The following is an 18,786-nucleotide window of genomic DNA, read 5'->3' as shown; positions in this document are numbered from 1 at the left end:
TAACTGTGTAAGCAGATCTGTGGAGACAGTTGCCGAAGTGTCTGCCACCTAGTCCAACAGCTCCCACTGCAATGGATCTTCTGTAAATTATTTCAGTGTTGCGATGCCCCCCTGGATCAGGAGGCGAATGCTGTATCCACTCGACCGCTGCGCCCTGTCTGTACTGTACATGTTGCATATTTGGATTAACTTTCTAGGATGCTAGCTGGGGAACACGACGTTACCCGGAGTGTTTTGAGGGGCAGATCATAGCCTATATCTATGTCTACACGGTCATTTGCTGTACACTAGTTAGATAATGGGTACAATTATTAAGACTTGTGATGCACCCTTCGTTAAAGCGTGGTAATAATGAAGTTTACTCTAGGTGCACAGTGTTATTTCTTGCCTTTAATTTCTAAGATAAAACTTTTCCAAAGTTTTGTTGTATCTCGATATTCATTTATAATGAAGAGATCAGTTTTCAGCTGGTGACTCGTGTACAGCTGTTTCAATCTCCTGCCACATCTGTCCCGTTAACTAGATAACCGAACAAGCCTCCTTTATCAACACATAAAACTAACCAACCAAATCCAACTAAACCCATCCCATCTTCTAATTTAATGGCCTTATAATATATTTTATTTAAGGTAGGTAAAGGTAAGTTAGGTTTTGATGGTTCGTTTGCCCCTTTTTTAAAGAACTGTAGGAAAATTCACAGATTGACGCTTCTCGTTACCACTGTCTTTTTCTCTAAAGTAAGAGTTGAAAAATCTTAAAATAGTAATCTTTATTTTTTATCACATTTTAAGAAATATTAAACGTGTTACCAATCCAATTATCACCGTAACACTGTCTCACTTCAAAAAGCTGGTTTTCCGGCTATTTCCCGTAAAAAAGAAAAAAAAATGCCTGGTGGGGTGGGGGGTATTGGCGTGCCATTTCTAATGGATCTTGTTGGAATATTCACCCACACAAACTATGTAGCTTAACTCGTATGGAAAATATCTAGTTCCTCAAAACCTGAGCATATATTTCTCTTGGGTAAATTTTCACAAATGAGTTGTGATGATATAAGAAACTCTGAACAGGTGTTAAGGATAAAAAAAATTCCCCATTATGTCATTGAAGAAGAATTTGTGGTAAAGGGGTGAACAACTTTGGAATGTTTTTAGAGTTCATTTATTTCACTCTCTCAAAGTTCCAGTTTGGTAGCTATAGGAGTCATTTGTTATATCTACATTATCATGTTCAAGTGAATAACCAGTCTATAGTACAATATTAGTGGACGCACAGTTGTTACCAAGGCCATAATCTTTGATATATCGACATTCTTACAGGGCAGAAAAAAAATACATATCAGGTTGTTTTTTTTATAATATTCTCCCTGTGGTTATTTTACAACTTGGTAATTACTCTGATGGTGTGTCAAAGTTTGTAAGATATATAAGAAGTTCTAGACTCTGACACCAAAGTATGGAGGAGAGAGATGTGGAGTCGCGTCTCACTGTATGGCTGCAAAGAATCAGTGACACGCACTCCATTATCTGTGACCAGCGTCAAAGGATGTCAATAGGTTTTAAACAGCCACTTGGCGTGTTGGATCAAATGCCTTCCTTACTGTGTTATATTATAAGATACACTATTCCATTAAGCTCAAAACATTTTTGTATTCAGACTATTGAGCGAAATGTTTAAAAAATATGAAAAGCTAAATTTGCTACCCTATGAAGAACAAACAAAACAACTATCATGAAATGCTACCTCTACCTGTATATCAAACTAAGAGGCTTCTGTTAAAATCTAGGATGCTACACTGCTATTTCGGCACCTGTTGGACTTTCCTTACACTGGTGTTGGAGTGAGAATGTTGAGCTAATGTGATTGGTGTACTTCCCCTGATAGCCTCGCAAGGAAAGTAGTTAAGGGAGAGAGCGGGTAGCCAAAGCAGCGCGGTGTTTGGGCCTGTCTTGCTCTCATAATGGTAGCGCGTGAGAGTTTGGTATTATACGGTGCTCCTGCGGATAGCATGTCAAGAATATGATGACTAAAGTATTGGTGTAGCTTCAGGGTAGGTAATGGGGAAACGGAATGTGGTGGTGGGTTGGCGATGGGGGTGGTGGTGGGTAACGATGGTGGTGGGTTGGTGATGGTGGTAGGTTGGTGATGATGGTGGGTTGATGATGGAGGGGATGATAGTGGTGGTGGTGGTGAGTGGGTGAAGGGTGGTGGTGTGGGGTGGTGATAGATTGGTGGTGGCTGGTGTTGGTGGTGATGGAAGTGGTGGTGGGGTGGTGATGGGATGTTAATGAGTAGTGTTGGTGGGGGTGAGTTGGTGATGGTGGTGGTGGATTTTGTTATGGGTGGTGGTGGATTGGTGATGGTGGTGATTGTGGTGGTGGGGGTTGATGATGGGTGGTGGTGGGTGATGATGGTGGTAGGTGGTAATGATGGTGGTGGTTGGTGGTGGGTTGGTAATGGGTGGTAGTGGGTTTGCGATGGTAGGTGATGATGTTGGTGGTAAGTGGTGATGGCGATGCTGGGTGGTGATGGCGGTGGTGCTGGGTGAAGGTGATGGGTTGTACCGGAGCGGATAACGGGAAATATCATACAAATTTGGTATGAACATTCACGAAGGGTTACCTATCAAATCTACCCGATTGGACATTCAAAATTCCAAGAGGGATGGCCGCCAAATTTGCCTAATCGATTTTTTTTCGGTATACATATAATGACTTATTATTGGACAATCTGTGAACATAAGGTGTATATTCCTATGTTTTAAAGCATGCTGGAACATATTATGGCTGGTTTGGGACCTTCAGATATGTCTTTTTTGCATAAAGTAACGGTTCTGCACATACTTTTATCTATTTTGATAAAAATATGTGCAAGCGATTCTTAATTAAACAATGAGAAACATGTTTATATCTTGCTCATATCCTTGGGAGATATTGTTATAAGAATTCTTTCATAATTACAGCTGCTGGCATGTACATCAACACAGAGCTGTACAAGTGAGCAAGGTATTGGATATTTGGACCTATATTCTAGAACGGGGTGGTAATATCGACAATATTTACCTAGATTTTGCCAAGGCTTTCGACAGTGTACCCCACGAAAGGCTGAAAATCAAACTGGAAGGGTACGGAATTCGGGGAAATGTCCTAGCGTGGATAGAAGACTTTCTACATGACCGCAAGCAATGTGTGGTGATTAATGGCACGAAATCGTCATCTGTACCTGTAACAAGTGGGGTACCGCAGGGTAGTGTATTGGGCCCGCTGTTGTTTGTTTGTTTCATAAATGATATGCCTGACGTTGTACACTCCTCCATACAAATGTTTGCCGATGACGCCAAGTTATTTCGGGAAATTAAGAACCAAGCGGACTGTGAAGAGCTGCAGAAGGACCTCTGTGGGCTCCAGGAATGGTCGAAGGAATGGCTGCTGAGATTCAATGTCACGAAGTGTAAGAGGATGCACCTGGGGCGTACCAACGGTAAGGAGGCGTACCATATGTCCCAACGGGATGAAGAAAATGTACTAGTTGAGACTGTGTGTGAGAAGGACCTAGGTGTGTATGTTGACAATGAGCTGAAGTTCTCGGGCCATTGTGAGAAGAAGATAACTCAGGCAAATAAATTATTGGGTCTTATAAGAAGGTCGTTCAGATATCTAGACGGTCCGTCCCTCGTGACGATCTTCAGGAGTGAAGTGCTTCCCCATCTGGAGTACTGTCACCCCATCTGGTCCCCGAGATATGCTAGGGACTGTCAGTTGGTTGAAAATGTTCAAAGGAGGGCCACCAAACTGGTGCCTGCACTTCGGCATCTCAGCTACCCTGAGAGATTGGAGCGCCTGAACTTGCCTAGCTTATACTACAGACGGGCAAGGGGGGACCTAGTTGAGGTTTATAAGCATCTCAGGGGGCACTACTCAGTTGAGTGTCCTTACTTGGAGCTGGCGGACGCTCGCCCCACAAGGGGTCACAGCTCAAGATTGAAGAAGCCGCAAGTCCAGAAAACCGTGAGGGCAAACTTTTTCGGAGTGAGGGTTGTAAACTCTTGGAACAATCTACCAGAGAGTGTTGTGACGGCACCGAGTGTGAGCTCTTTCAAGAAGACTTGACCAACACTGGAGCGGGTTCAGGTACATTCAGGAGCCGGTGCATGCCCAGTATTTGCCAACAGTGCGTGACAGAGACGTGACCGATCGCCCGGGCGGCTAGCGAGCCGACCTTTTGGTGAAGAATATAAAGGAAAAGAGACGTGACCGATCGCCCAAGCGGCTAACAAGCCGATCAGTGGCGAAGAGGATAAAAGTAAAAGTAAGTGAGACCAGAGCGGGTACATTTACATCGCTGTCCACAGTCTTTCTTGCAAGAACACTTAGTCAGTTCTTGGCAGCTCGCTGCTTTTGGTGGAAGGTCTGTCCAATGTATTTGCTACATATGCGTACTTCAAATAGCGATCCTCTCTTCTGTGTTGCGTGATGGGCTGCCCATGTTATGAAACGGCATTATCTATTTCTTCAGTCAGAGAAACCTCCTCAAGTCAAGTACTTGTATATTCATCCATCATCCATTGTCTTATCGAGTAAGGAGCTGGTAATAGCTGTGTTTATGGTGTGTGCTGGAGAAACATTGGTGAAAGAGTCTGGAAGTTCAGGAACTTTCTTCACTGGAACTGGTCCTACATAAAGTGGCTCATGTTCCTAACTTCCTCACCAAGATTGCCGAAGCTTGGGTGCTGGAAAACAGATACTGGTACCATGGAAAGATGTGTGTGCTGTAGTTGCAGTAGGGTTATGATCAATGTTGTCTACTGCAGATGTTGTAAAAAGATGCTTTCTCAAAACTGGTTGGCACACAACTCCATCTTCTACATACTGGGAAACAACATCACCAAGTTGGGCAGATATTTCTAGAACCCTATCATAGGAAATGCAAATACCATGCTTATGGAGCATATCAATAAGCAATCTTTTCCTAGTCTTTGCAAACACAGACATGGCAATATACACAACAAATGAGGTCTCGCAATCCTTAGAATGTCTGTGAGACTATGCTCCTTCCTTGTACTTAGCAAAACAGTTGTACTGCAACAGCTGTGCTATAGCAAGAACTGACTTGGATGCACCATGTTCAATCATGTATATGAATTGGAGAAATGATGAAGGAACTGCTTCTCTAATACTTCTATCACGAAGTATGTTTAGGAATTTTGACTTGTGTTTGAGCGTTTCCTGCCGTATTATTGTTGCAGCCTTGGCCAAATGAACAGCTTCACTGTATTGGCCAACCTCAGCCAGGATGGAGCCTACATCTTCTTGGAATGCTAGCAAAACATCTCTTCCTTGATTGTGAGCTTCCAGTTAAGGAATATGTGAAACCAATTGGTCCTTAAGTCTAGTAAAGTGAACTTCAGGTGATTCGACACCAAGTTGTTCGAGCCCTTGCTTGTACAGTAAGACTAAGTCTGCTCGTCTAAAAAAAAAATCGATTAGAACCTTCACACGCAGTTTTTGTCTCATTGGTGAATGTCACCAATTCAGAGAAAGCCAGTGTATATGCATCTTTTTTTTCAAGTTTCTTTGTGTTTTTCTCATATTCTTTTGCACTAAGATAAGCTCTTTCTCTATTGTACAGTGCACCTAGGCAAGCAGGCTGATATATCATCTCTTGTGCCACTACATCCCCTGCATTAAGCTTAGCAAGGAGTCTTTTGTCACTGAGTGTCCTTGCATATTCATTGATTCTGTCATTGAGTTTCATTGTGATTGCTTGTCTGAGAGCACTCTCTGGTGCTGGCTTGTCACAGAAAAAGCATTCTGTTGTGGTTTTTATGTCTCTTGGCTTGCGTGGTACCTTACTTCTGCTACCTTCATCACTATCAACTACAGAGGCAGTTGCTCTTTTTGGGGGCTCTTTGCAACATTGTGTTGTTATACCTAAGTCTACAGCTCATGATATTTTGCATTATTTTTCCTCAATGTCTGCAATATCATCTCCATCATCTCGTCTTTCCATATCAAACCTTATTGGAAGGCTTTGATCGAGTTGAAAAGCGGAATATTCTTGGCTAATTTGCTGTAACCATCTTCCTCTCTTCTAGTTGGGTTAGTCTTTGGAGATTTAAGTTCTTCCTTCTTATCATCTTGACATAGTTTGTTTTCCTTTCAGGATTACTTTTAGGACAAATATTCATCTCCGTTGTGGTACTGAGCCAAGGGTTTATCCTTTTACCACTCTGTACAACGTGTACTTTCCTGTATGGGAAACACCTAGGTTCAAGCAATTGTTTGCCCTACACCTAGCCCGATTGTTCATCCAGTATCATGTAAATCCCGTGTGATCTGTACACCATCCAGATAACCTTATCCCTTTATCCTTGGCTCGGCTCTCGCGCTGGTACATCCTGTCAGTTCAGGTGCGGCTACCTAACCGTATTTGGAACTGATTAGGTAACATTTGGGACATTAAGTACTTGTATATATATATATATATATATATATATATATATATATATATATATATATATATATATATATATATATATATATATATATATATATATATATATATTAATCTTTACCATGAGTTTCGTACTTAGCTGACACTGAACCCCATGCTGAGTTTCACAGCAGTGTTAGCACCAGTGTGCTCTGGTAGTACATTGACATTCACACTTTTTAAGCATGCTGTCAATTCAGAGTTTTCAACACAAAATTCAGATTCTACATAATAAAAAACATGGAAATCAACACTGAAATCACCTACCTGAATTGATGAACACACTAATTTTATGCCAAAAAGGAAAATCGGACATCTTCATTTTGCGACCATCTTGGGAAAATGGCCACTATCTTGGAATTTTGAATGTCCAATCAGATATATTCGATAATTAACCCATATTGAATCTTCATGTCAATTTTCATACTTGCATCACCATTTGCAAGATTCCCTCAAAAACTGACACTTGGCCGCTCCGCTATTGGTGGTGGTGGACAAGGTCTGGATAGGGGAGTTATTCGGCGTGAGAGTACCGACGACAGATTTACCCTATAATGAACATAGTGTATGTGTTACGTAATAATTGGAGTAGTGGTGATCCATGTAAATCAATACTGTATTAGCGACGACATTAATACACTATGAGAGACGAAATAGTTAAGAGTTGTTAAAGTTGAAAGTGGTGGAGTGGATATGAGGAGGTGTTACGTTTTGTCCCTTTAGCGAGGATTTCCACGAACAAAATATTTAGCAATTCATCACTAACAAACACATACTGTACAATACCCTAATTAAAGACCATTACGTTGTTGTAGTATTTATTTAGGTAACAGCTCAAAGGCGGGAAACTTATCCCACAATAAATTGACTCATAAGGTGAGCTAAATTACGTCAAGGGTCGACACTAATCAAAAAGCACCTCATTACCTTGGGATATAACTACCAATTACTTACAAAAGTACGAAATATGATAAGTACAAAGTTATACTTTCTTGGTGTACGATTGACATTTAGATTATGCTTATTACAAAATTACCCATGAATGTTTGTACAGAAATACTGGCCAATGTTTATTACCGAAAGTTAGTAGTTGGTGATAAATTATTACGTCAGGATCTGAGGGGAACTAATGTTGTACAACGCCTCGTGTGTCGGGGACAATTAATGCCTTACAGGTGTGTTTTTTCTTCTGCATAATGGCTCCTTCATTTGTCTGAACTTTATTGTTAATGATATGAATCCACATGTAAAGAGAGACGATTGGACAAGAACTGGGTACCTAAAGATATCAGGCATAAGTATACGTAGTGCTCGGAACATAAGGTGTAAAGCCACTTGTAAAAACTATTGTTTTACAAGCAGCAGGAGATCTGGATGTTTGCTCATAAGGAATAACTATTTTTTTTTATTGTTATGACTCCATTAGTTTTAATTGATCACTGAAGCTGTCCTTGGCTATAATATTTTAAGGACATTTTTCTGAATTCAGGTAAGGTTAGGATAGGGTAGGGCAAGTTAAGCTAGTACTGATCGTATTACTTTTTGGTTTGTAATATGTTTTCTACTTGGTTGTTCCTGCGTACAGATCAGTTAGATTTTTCGAAAAAAGTAAGATACTATTTTTAAATTACCGAGTATTAAGCCAGGGTGATTGAGAAAAATACGTGAGAATGGGTTGTAGACCCTGTAATGTAGACGGGGGTATGTGAGGATAAAGAGATATCTCGTACTACTTTCGCCCCCGGGCCCCGATGTGGGTCAGTGACTTGTGCCCGGGTGGGCTAATCCCCGTACAAAAAAAAACTTCTACTACTTACTTGTCGCAAATAAGTGGTCGGTGTGGATGTAGCTAAAGGCGGCGTTATAGGTCTTGTAGCCCGTGAACTTGAGGAAGTAACAAACGCTGAAGCTGTATAGGTCTGGCAGGCTTTCCTTCTCTTCCCATCCTTCTCCTCCTTCCCCTTCTTTCGCTTCTCCTTCTGCTCCTTCTATCTCTCCTTCTGCTTCTCCTTCTGTTGCTCCTTGTGTTTCTCCTTTTTCTGTTTCTCCCGTTGCTGCACCTTCTTCTGTTTTTCTTTCTTCTGTTTCTTCTTCTTCTTCTAGCCATGCTTCTTTTGGCCATGCTTCTCCTCCTTCAGAAGGTAAAGTGTCTCGGGAGCCCCAGTATGCCCAAGTTTCCATGCTGGGTGTTGAGTTGTCGTGTAGGCTCAGATAGGTCAGATCACCTAATAATAATAATACAGTGATGATTAATAAGTGGCTAATGAGTGACAGTAGGCCTACAATGATAGTGAACTGCAATTGGACTTCCTCTGCACTATTTCCCCTCCAGCCAACAACACACACACACACACACACACGCGCTAACGAGAGAGACGCCCGGGTGGGTGTTGGTGGCCAGTGATCGACAGGTTAAATAAAATGTAATTGATTAAATAAATCAATATCAGTAAATAGGAGTAATGAGAGAGAGCATAATTCTTGGGTTTGAGAGATAATCGTTTCGTGCCAAATGGAGGTATTTTCTTTGTTTTTGTTCTTCAAAGCCCACGAAGATTAATACATATTGTATATATGGGGAATCGGAGTAATTTTTATTAAAGTCGTGTTTTGTTACCTTTAACCAAACTACAGGAAATTTAGGTTAGGTTAGATTAATATATTTATTTATACATGATTGTTCTGAGGTAGAGACCAGTTTGTAATATTCGAAGACATAAAATAAAAATATCCTTAAAAAGTATGACATATTGAAGGAGTTTGCATAGAAATAGTTTTTTTTAAAGTATTCAAGAGTATTTCTACTGACAGAAGCCGACATTTTAATTAGTGAGGTTATTAGTTATATGAAGAGGTGGAATAATCGTAACTGGCGTTCAAGTTTAAAACGAGTAATTGACCTGTAATTGGTGAAAATTTGGTATTATACAACAGAGATTAATTCAATTATGGGTGAATTTGTTCCTTGTCTCGGGATCACACCGTAATGAATATGCCTGAATCGAGAAACCAAGCTAATAATTACTGAATTTGTTCATTGTATTAGGATGTGCCGACTGTAAGCGCTACTGTAATTATGTGTGGCAGGATAAAATTACAGAAAAGTGAGCGAGCCAGAGAATATTATGGACGGCGAAATCGCCAAAGATTATAGATCTCAAGTGGATGGTTGAAGGAACAAACTATCCACTCACCCTTAACACAGATGGGCGCCAACACCACCAGCAGTAGGATACAAGATAGCGGTAGTGAAGGATAGCGTGAGGAGGTCACGGAGGACCATCCAGTCGGAGGTCCCTCACGCCAAGACCACCCCATGACTAATGCGAGTTGACAGTCGAGAGTCGTAGCTGTTTAGGCCACGCTGGTGGACGCTGCACTAACCAACCACCACAGCCGAGTGCACTCCCCTACACCTTAGCTCTTCAACTCGCCTGCGTATAACCAGCGTCCAAATATCTTCTCTCTCTCGGTACAGACATGTCAAAGGCCTTTATTCTTACCAGACCGCAGATCATTTACAATCACAATAATAAAACTAGCAACATTAAAGAAAATAAGGATTATGATAAATACTATTATTATTATTAACGACACTAACTTTTGAATGCTAACGCAACATGTCTTTCCCTTTCAGTCCCACCTAACATTTTTGTGATCTTTGACACTTGTAAATTGGTTAAAAATAAAAAAAGATCCAAATTTATCTGTATTGCTGCTGATTGGGGACAGTGATAAGGCATCATTATATCGAGTATCTAGTGAAGTAAAGGGCAGAAAAACTAGGAGACAAAAGCCAAAAAATTGAATTTTTCGGTAAATTTTGACCTTTTTAAAGTGGCCAACAATATATATAAACTCCCAAACTATTTAAGTAATTGTTTAGGGCCTATATTGAGGTATATATTTATAAAGTTCCATTTATTCGTATAGTGCACGAAGTACGGCGGAATAGTGACCAAACTCCCCAATATTAGGCAAAGTTGTGACTTAACTTCTATAAACTGATCAAAATTCCACAAATCTTAGTTTTTTTTAGAAGCTATTGTGATGGAACCGCATCAAGTAATATTAACACCAGCTAACATAATTACTTCGCCTAAATATGACAAAACAACGGCTGGATATCTGAGGTTGTTGGAGTATTTGACCTTTGACCCCATAAATTCATTAAAAAGGGCAGAGCAAACCAATGCAACACATATTATAATTAAAAAGGACGTATTAAACTCAAGTACAAGTCTGCCAAAATTTTAATTAATTGGTCAAGATTGTAGGACTGACGATCATTTTTTGTTTGTTTGCAAAGAATAACTGTAATGAGCTGATTAAATTAGACTCCTTTTAATATAAGGCGTTTTAAGATGCACGGAATAGCTAACACGTTAGCTTTCCCGAACCGTCATGGAAAAAATTCGACATTGTACCGCGTCTTGGGAATAACTGTTGTACAACACAGTCTTCAGAAAACAATAAAATTAGGAGAACTGTTATTTGGAAACAATACGGAAAGAAATAGTGAAGAAAATATATATAAAATTATGAAAAGAAAGACAAAAAAGGAAAAAAAGTCCTTCAGTCAACAGTAAATAAAAAAAAATCGGGCCTGTTGTGAAGGTAATTTCTCCCTGACATCTTTCGCGGCTAGGTTCGCATATTTGTGCAAGAAATACCACGAATTTCAGGTTCGTTTAAGTCTTAAATTTTGCACGTAGAGAACTGTAATCAACTTGTTCACCCTTATTTAAAGTATCTTATGAGTAATGATATTAATGTTTCAATCATCTTTGAGTAATTAACAATATTGGTACACCAAAGTCACCAAGGGCTAATGAAATCGAAGTGCCCACTTAAAAAGGGCGGAGCCAAAACAGGTTTCAACTACTTGCGATCCTTTCCAATTCTTTCATGCCTTGCGCTTTGTTTTAGGTCCTATCCAATATACTACTGTATATAGAATTATTGTTATTATTATATCACAGTTTTTTATTACCTTACATGCCCCCAACTCTTCAATATTAATCAAAATATTCTCCAAAAGCGGCCATGATCAGCCCATTTTCAGTGGGAGAAATCGCTGATTGGTTGTTAGCTATTTGGGCCGCTTAAGGCTAACGCCTGTTCGAGGTGTTAGCTTTTCCCTTTGAATGTGCCATACGCACAAGTCAAAAGCAGCGTCTTCTCATTCAGAAAAGATAATGTGTCAGCTAATCCGTGCATCTGAAATGCTTTACAATAACCTCCAATAGTAAAATGTATTTTAGCCAATATAAACGGAAAAAGGATCTTCAAGAATGGAAATCTCTGCATGTGCTGTATGAACATTTGTATCTGTACAGACAGTTATTATCCAGATGCGTGTATGAATATTTATTTTTCAAACCCAGTCCGGTAGATAATTAAACTCTCTATTTAAAGGAGATAATATTAATTTACTCCACGTTGTTCTCGTAAGTGAAAAAGCCAATCAGACGCCATCGTTCCGCTGGACTACAGCTGTTGCTCAGTGGTCAACTAATTCCTCTATTGTTTTTTGTTGAGTTAAGTATTACCTTTGTTATTGTAATACAATACATTCATTAAAAAATATATATAATTTGTCTGAAATTTCAGGAAGTTCATGCATGTAATAAATAAGGATTCACATATCATAGGATTTCTCTTGTAGTGTTTTTTGTATATATGCATTTACTACAAATTGTATTCCGGTTGATTGAACACTTCAATTAACAACACTCACACCATCAAGTAGTCAATAACCTCACACAGTCATCCCTGCCCCCCTCAACTCGCTCTCCTGTCATTGATAAACCTGAGCGAGTTAGTACTGCGAGTGAAAGTGTTAAACAACCCCTGTAATTACACATTTGTCAGTGACATCATTTTCCATCCCGGGAAATAAAGTGTTCACTAAAAATGTTTGCATGAGTGACGGGGTAGCAAATATTACTCTTCATTTTACGCGTTGTTCTATAGAGTAATAAACGACCAAATTTGTTATATACTGAAAAACTTAGGTACACTGTCAACAGCAATATTTCAACTGTTTCACCGTTGAATTAGTTCTATGATAGATATTATACACTGACCTTACACATACGTTACAATGTATTACGTTCGACAAACATTGCTATTGTATATTTTATCACCAGAAATAATCAACGACTTTAGTAGAGCACATGTCCATAATTATTTTGCCGATTTCAGGAACCCTCACCTGGAGTGTGCAGGTGTAAGTGATCACTAATATACTGAAGAAGCATTGCGTCTTCATATCAAACTCTCTCACACTTTTCTTACTGAAATAATGCAATCTATTGAAAACTGAAAAAAAATGGCTTATACTTTCAAATAAAAAAAAAAAAACATACAGAGACCGCTAAAATATTACCTACTCAAAATGACGGACATGTACCAAAATCCATCGATTTACAGAATAGTTTGATTTCGCATTAACAACAAAACATGAGAAATGTCAGATTAGCACATTCATTTAATTAATTCTTAGGCGTTTCACCACACAGACACGATTTCTCTTATTTACTAATCTTAAATATACCACCGTTTGTCACCACTGCAATATAGCGGACAAAGTGAGTGTTTTATTTTAGAAACTGTCACAATGCTCTCTAAAGAAGAGCATTATTTTATTTCAGTCTCCCACTAATGTTACGAGGTTGGCTGCACCACTTAGGACATTTAGCACGTTTATTTTACAGTACTTGCAAGTTAGATACTTTATAATATTACAGTACAGGATATATTATGATGTTGGTGTGGTTATAAGTGTACGTGATGTTGATGTGGTTATAAGTGTACGTGATGTTGGTGTGGTTATAAGTGTACGTGATGTTGGTGTGGTTATAAGTGACCGTGATGTTGGTGTGGTTATAAGTGTACGTGATGTTGGTGTGGTTATAAGTGTACGTGATGTTGGTGTGGTTATAAGTGTACGTGATGTTGGTGTGGTTATAAGTGACCGTGATGTTGGTGTGGTTATAAGTGTACGCTGTACGTGATGTGGTGTGGTTACCGTGATGTTGGTGTGGTTATAAGTGTACGTGATGTTGGTGTTATAAGGTGATGTTGGTGTGGTTATAAGTGTACGTGATGTTGGTGTGGTTATAGTACGTGATGTTGGTGTGTTGGTGTGGTTATAAGTGTACGTGATGTTGGTGTGGTTATAAGTGTACGTGATGTTGGTGTGGTTATAAGTGTATGTTCGTGTGGTTATAAGTGTACGTGATGTTGGTGTGGTTATAAGTGTACGTGATGTTGGTGTGGTATAAGTGTACGTGATGTTGGTGTGGTTATAAGTGTACGTGATGTTGGTGTGGTTATAAGTGACGTGATGTTGGTGTGGTTATAAGTGTACGTGATGTTGGTGTGGTTATAAGTGTACGTGATGTTGGTGTGGTTATAAGTGACCGTGATGTTGGTGTGGTTATAAGTGTATGTGATGTTGGTGTGGTTATAATACTACATGATGTTGGTGTCATTATAAACGTGTAAGTGATGTTGGTGTGGTTATAAGTGACCGTGATAGTGGTTGTAGGGGGGGGGGGGATCCCATGAAAACTCCACATCCTTTTTGAGGAGTTTTGTGAGTGGTGATGCTAACTTGCATAACCTGCAATGAAAGAACGGTAGTATCCTGACAATCCTAGGAAACTACGAAGTTGATCCACGTTCTTGGGACAAGGGAATTGTTTCACCGCCTTTACCTTGCAATCTATTAAGTGTATACCGTTGTCATCCACTACGTGTTCAAGAAATTGGATTCTGGATTTGAGAAATTCAAATTTGGAAAGTTTCACTTTCAATCCAGCTAGATGTAGCTTTGTGAAAACTTCTCGTAGCTTCTTTAGATGGCTTTGTAAATCTTTGCTTACTATGATAAGATAATCTAGATAGGCATAGACTGTGTTACCTATCATTCCAGCAAACAAGGTGTTCTTTGGAATGTTAGCGGCGGATTTCTTAGGCCAAATGGCATTCTTAAGAATTCGAAATGTCCCATAGGCGTACTGAACGTAGTTATCTCTCGGGAATCCTCATGTAAGGGAATTTGCCAGAACCCGCTAAGTACTGTAAATCTAAGCTGCTGAAGACTGGGTTGTCTTTTCCTAGCGACTGTAGTAAGTCAGTTAGGACAGGCATTGGGAACCTGTCTGGTACAGTTACCTGGTTGACTCGTCGAAAATCTATGACTGGTCTCCATCCTCCATCTTTCTTGGGAACTATTATAAAAGTGAGTTCCATGGTGATGAGGAAGGTTGAATTACCTTTTGGTCCACCATGTCGTGTACTATCTGCTGGACTACCGCTCTTCTGCTGTGGGGTAGCCTATATGTTGGGATGTAGAATGGGTTAGTTTCAGGTTTGAGTGGAATATGATGATTTGTCAACGCTGTTTTACCTAGAGTTCTCCGTTGTAATTTCTTTTGTAATATTTGCACCTTGGCCTGGCTTTATCTTGAACTAGGTAACAGTTAAATCTGAATGACAACTCTACATGGTGACTGGTGCCAACTGGGGCAAGATGTTCCAGTTTGGCCACCATACCATCCTCGTTTGTTATGATGAGGTCTAGTGTCTTGGGTGTTTGCTCCCCTCTGTTATGTGTCGGGTCTCTAACATGTTGGAACAGAAAAGTATCTCAGAGTTTCTACAAAAAAGAGTAGCACCCTGCTACTCATTTTTTAGAAACTCATTTGGGGTGAACTCGTTTCTCCAGTCGATGTCGCCATAGTTAAAGTCCCCCATGATAAGGAGGTGGCTAGGGTTGAGCATCGCTGTGTTGTCTATTAATGCTCTTAAGTTCCTTTGATTTAGTGGGCCACAGTTTGGGGATCTGTAGATACACCCGACAATAAGTAATTCCCTTCCCTTTACTTTAATTTTACACCACTTGGACTCTTCAAAAATATCCTCTCCCTGTACCCTCGCCTGGCTGGCTCTAAGGTCTTACCTAGCATAGATAACTACATCCCTCTTGCAGGTTTCTTGAGAAACGTTCGTAAATGGGTCATATCCAGCAACATTGAACTCACATTCCTCTGGGTCGATTCTCCTGTTCTTGTACAACAGTTCTACATCTACTACAATATCGGGTTGGTGTACCTTCAGTAGTGTTTCAAACTCCTCTCTCTTATCAAGGAGCGTGTCAGTATTAGTGTACATGACATCCAAGCCAGAATTTGTTCTCGGTAACGTCTCTGCTCTTAGTAGTAACTCCGGCCTCCCTTCCATTCTTAGAAGCTGCAGCATTTGTTAAGTACAGTGTATTTTGCAGGGTGTGGTTAGAAATGTCAGTGTTTACACGGCGCTCGCCTCCTCCCGGCTGGTAGGCGGAGCTGGTGCCACCTCCCGGGTGGGGGGTAGAGCGGGTGGAGGGTGCACTGCTGCCCCCTGGCTTTGTGTCGGCACAGTTGCTTCCACTACCCTCCCCCTGAATATAACCCATATACACCCGTCCCCGTTCCTCCTTGACTCCCCCCCTCTTCTGCTTCAAGTCCTGCAGGAGCTTCTTGTGCTGTTCCCTCTGCATTACCATTCATCTGGGTGAATGAATACTCTCCGAGATGCCTCGCTCCTTGCCAAGCCTTTTGCCTGCCGAATAACCTCCCATTTCTCCTCCTCACTCACTAGTGAGAGCCTGAGGGGGCGAGGCTTGTCCCCCTGCTTTTGTCCCAGCCTCCTCACATCCTGAGGCGGTTGATGGCATCTTCAGAACCTCTGTACAAATATTCTTGAACTGCACCCTATTGTGTGTTACCTTACTCTCAGTTCCCTCCGCCTGACTCTCAGGGACTCCAAAAACTATTACATTGTTCCTGCGCTGGAAACCTTCCCGTTGTTCCTCCTCTCCCATAACAGTAGGTCCGCTAATTGCCATTTCTTCGACACACCTCTTCAGAATCCCTAGCTGCTGTAGAACCTGTTCTGATCCTGCATTACTCTCCGCCACTTCCCGTGGCCGTGGTAAGGCCTCAGCACAACTCCTCTTTGCAATCACCTCCATTCTATCGGCTACTTCTTCAGTCTTAGCAAGGATCTCTTTCCCAACTTGTTCTAGTTTGGCAACCAGCAAGGCTCCAGCTTCATCTGTTTTCGTCCCTTTCACCTTGACTATGCAGTCAGAGCAGTACCAGCAACAGCCTTCATGCTTTATGGCAACTTGTATCGTACTAGACTCTGCATTGTTCAGGCCTGTACCATCTACATCTACATCCGTCGTCACCCTGCAGTAATCGCATGTCATCATGGTTGTTGTTGCTGTTGTGTGTGTGTGTGTGTGGGGGGAGTACAGTGTTGCCCTCCAAGAAAGTTTGAGCTATCTTTTGATCTCCCCCCTTTTTTCAGTTCTCCTTGACGAGTTGTTGGTATCTATGTGCTATCCCGATGTACACTGTATCTTGCTATGAATGACTGATCATATCCCCACTCAGTCCTTTATAAACACTTCTAATTGTTGGCTTAATAATACTAATACTAATAATGATCCTTATTATTACTGTGATAGTTTCTTTTAATGTGTCCTGGTAGCAGGATCTTAGCGTCAAGGTCCCTTTAAGAGCCCCGTTCCGCTGCCTGGGTATAGGCCGTTATGGCAAGTGTCATCCACCAGGCAAGCACAATATATTTCATCTGAGCAAGAGATATACACCTCAGTGGGATCACTTCCTTAATAATCACATCTACTAATTGAAGTCCAAGTAAAGTGAGATAGGGAGTTGATCGCGCCCTTATGGCAATTCAATGTTATTTAAAAAGGAAGAAGAGAAAACAAAACCTAGCTGCCTCTTGTTGATGTTTTAACCTCTTCGGCACTTTTACTTTACTTTTATCCTCTTCATCACTGATCGGCTCGTTAGCCGCTTGGGCGATCGGTCACGTCTCTGTTACGCACTGTTGGCAAGTTCTGGGCATGCACCGGCTCCTGAATGTACCTGAACCTGCTCCAGTGATGGTCAAGTCTTGTCTTGAAAGAGCTCACTCTCGGTGCCGTCACAACACTTTCTGGTAGATTGTTTCAAGAGTTCACAACTCTCACTCCGAAAAAGTTTGCCCTCACAGTTTTCTGGACTTGCGGCTTCTTCAATCTTGAGCTGTGACCCCTTGTGGGACGAGCGTCCGCCAGCTCCAAGTAAGGACACTCGACTGAGTAGTGCCCCTTGGGATGCTAGCATATACACCTCAATTAGGTCACCCCTTGCCCGTCTGTAGTATAAGCTAGGCAAGTTCAGGCGCTCCAATCTCTTAGGGTAGCTGAAGTGCCGAAGTGCAGGCACCAGTCTGGTGGCCCTCCTTTGAACATTTTCAACCAACTGACAGTCCCTAGCATATCTCGGGGACCAGACGGGGTGATAGTACTCCAAATTGGGAAGCACTTCACTCTTGAAGATCGTTACGAGGGACGGACGGTCTAGATATTTGAACGACCTTCTTATAAGACTCAATAATTTATTTGCCTCATTTACCTTCTTCTCGCAATGGCCCGAGAACTTCAGCTTATTATCAACATACACACCTAGGTCCTTCTCACATGCAGTCTCAAATAGTGCAGTTTCTTCATGCCGTTGGGACATATGATACGGCTCCTTACCGTTGGTACGCCCCAGGTGCAGCCTCTTACACTTCGTGACATTGCACTGTGTGTCCTGTGTTGCCTTATGAGTTGTCTTCTGTTTTTCTTCGCTTTTTTTCAGTTCACTTCGGCGATTTGTCGGTATCTATGTGCTATATCTATGTACACTGAATTTTGCTATGTATAACGGATTATATACGCCCACTCAGTCCTTCAGAAACACAGAAAAAATCAAATTTCTTTGGGGCGGTAATAGAATGCCTTTTATGATAGCCAAGCTTGCTGAGTTTTTATTTTTATTTTAACTATTATTTCCTTATACTTTCCTTTCCAGCTCTCATCAACGACTATATCTCTTTGTGCTATCACTGTGTACACTGTATCTCCCTGTGAATGGTGTATTGTAGGCACAGTTTCAGTCCTTGAGATAGAACACAAACAAAATAAAAAATAAAAATAAAAATAAGTGTTTGTGGCACCTATAATACGACTTGGTTTCTGCTGGCAGTGGTGCCTTACCAGCTTGCTTGCCAACTTTTTCTTCACTTTAAGTTATTTACAACCTCTTCTGCGGTCACTGATGACACTATGAACTGAGTTAACTAAAGGCACAATACTACACTCACTGGTTGGCCTTTATCACAACCGTGACCACAACTCCGTTAAAAAAAAGTTTTGTCATGTGGCAATAATTTTGAGGTTGT

The sequence above is a fragment of the Homarus americanus genome, unplaced genomic scaffold (assembly GCF_018991925.1).
Source record: "Homarus americanus isolate GMGI-L3 unplaced genomic scaffold, GMGI_Hamer_2.0 scaffold34921, whole genome shotgun sequence".
NCBI classification, from domain to species: Eukaryota; Metazoa; Arthropoda; class Malacostraca; order Decapoda; family Nephropidae; genus Homarus; species Homarus americanus.
The sequence above is the reverse complement of the archived record's forward strand: the minus strand, read 5'-3'. Positions refer to the sequence as shown.